Source organism: Castor canadensis, chromosome 8 (genome assembly GCF_047511655.1).
Source record: "Castor canadensis chromosome 8, mCasCan1.hap1v2, whole genome shotgun sequence".
NCBI classification, from domain to species: domain Eukaryota; kingdom Metazoa; phylum Chordata; class Mammalia; order Rodentia; family Castoridae; genus Castor; species Castor canadensis.
The window spans coordinates 92,940,048-92,942,377 of NC_133393.1; the positions used below are offsets into that span (position 1 = coordinate 92,940,048).

At 35.7% G+C, this 2,330-nt stretch overlaps 1 pseudogene; it reads right to left on the reverse strand.

Annotated features, from left to right (window-relative positions):
• Nucleotides 1-863: 863 nt before the first annotated feature.
• On the reverse strand, nucleotides 864-1,797 carry LOC141425522 (olfactory receptor 2AP1-like; annotated as a pseudogene).
• Between the last annotated feature and the right edge of the window lie 533 nt (nucleotides 1,798-2,330).

The window sequence follows — 2,330 nt, forward strand, 5'->3', positions numbered from 1 at the left end:
CTGCCTTTCCAGCCATTTGTTTACTGATAGTTCACTTGGAGATTAGCTTCTTGTTCTTCCCCCCTTCTCTGGTGTGCTTTCAGTGCACTTACAGACACCCCTTCCACTGTGTGCTAGTTTTCAGCTCATTGTTTATTGTTCAGGTTTTTTTTTTGGGGGGAGCAGTCTGGCCAGGGGGTTGTGCTGGTTTATCCCAGGGGTGGCTGGTGTAATACTGCATGGCAGTTGGCACTCACCTGTTTGGTCTGATGAATGTCTCCCAAGCAGGTTTGGAGCCAGCAGCCGAGGTGGTGGTAGCTGCAGTCCACCTGTTTTCTCAGTGTAATGTGGTGTGGAGAAGCTTTCTACAGGCTAGGGATCAGGGTGTCTAAATTTTGATTCTCCTTGGTGTTTTATTTCCACCAAGTGAAGCTCCAGGGTCTCAGCAAGATTTTGGAGACAAAGAGCACACGTTTTCTGGTTCTGCACCCTAGTTGGGTTTAACTCTTCTTCTAAATAGATAAAAATAACAATAAAGGGTTAGAGGACACAAACACATCTGGATATATATATATATTTTAAATTTGGCAAGGATTTGTTTTAGAAAAACAGGATAAAAAATAGGGGAAAAGGGAGAAACATTCTCCTCCATCCCACACAGTAAATGGGATACATCTGGATGTTTTTAAAAGGAGCAAAATGAAAAACTACTTTTACCGTATCAGGGTATACGGTAAATACTGATTACAGAATACTGATTACATACGGTAAATACTGATTACAGAATACTGATTACAAAATGGAGAAAATATGTTTGAATTGCATGACATTACAACTATGGTCTTCTAAACATTTCTTATATTAATAATGAGCTTCAAAGAGTTTCACTTTTTAATAAAAGTTGCCATTTTACTGAACATATCTTTGAAGGCTATTTTCACTTGCTTTTTCCTTAGAGTGTAGATGAAGGGATTCAACACAGGGGCAATGGAGTTGTTTAAAACAGCCACCCTCTTATTAAAATTTTTTGCATCCTTGACAGAAGGATTTATATACATGAAGATACAGCTTCCATAAGAAAGCAAGACCACAATCATGTGAAAGGAACATGTAGAAAAGGGTTTTTTTCTCTGTTGAATGGAAGGGATTCTCAGAATGGTCCTGATAATGCAGGTATAGGAAAGAATCACCAGAATCATGGTAAGGATTAGGGTCACCGCAGCAAGCACAAAGTGAATCCTTTCTACAAAATGTGTCTACACAGGACAAATGCAATAATATAGTCTAATCACAACAATAATGACTGATGACATTGGATGCACAGAAAGGCAGCTGATCAGTCATTACATGTGACACAATGACAACCACAAAACCAGAGAGCCAGGAACTTAGGACAAGTTGAATGCAAAGTCTCTTGCTCATTACAGCTGTGTAATGCAAGGGTCTACAAATGGCAACATAGTGATCATAAAACATGGCAGATAAAAGGTAAAATTCAGTTGCTCCCAGAAGGATTACAAAAAAATACTGAGTGAGCAACCAGCAAAGGATAATCTTGTCTCCAGTTTCAATATTGACTAGAGTTTGGGGAACAAAGACAGAGGTAAAAGATATTTCCAAAATTGCAAAATTTTGGAGGAAGAAATACATAGGCGTCTGGAGGTGCTGATCCAGTAGGGTCAGAATGATGATGGTCAGATTTCCCATGATACTTAAAAAATAATTTAGAAGCAGAAAAAGGAAAAGCACAGCTTGAAGCATGACATCATCTGTCAGTCCAAGAAGAATGAATTCTGTCACTGATGTTAGGTTTCCCATCATTAACTTCAGGAAAGTGAAAGTAGAGAATAGGAACAATGATAAATTGTAATAAAACTGAAGGCTCAAATTGAAATATAAAAACAGGACCAGCAAACAACTAAAAACAAATTTTAATCTCTTAATCTGTCTCTACAGATTGAAGAAGAATTATACCTAAACAAAAATTCCAATGCATTGACTTATATTATTTTATGAATAACAAAAGCTCTGCTTCTTAGGGCAAGGTTAAATCATTTCTTCTAAACTGTATCAGTACTTTTTTAAAATCATTTTCCCACTCATTTTTTTTCTTTTCTTATTCTATCTATTCTGATTTTTCTCTCTTAAATTATTGTGTATTGTCACATTTGCATAGAAAAAAATCTAAAATAAATTTAAAAAATTTTTTGAAGCTTACTCTTAAATCAGTCTCTTAACATTTATTAGTTAACAAAGTAATCATAATCCAAATTATGTAAATGTTACAACATACCCATACCCACCACAATAATAAAAAAGAGCTTTTTTAAAAAATAAAAGAATAAATTGAA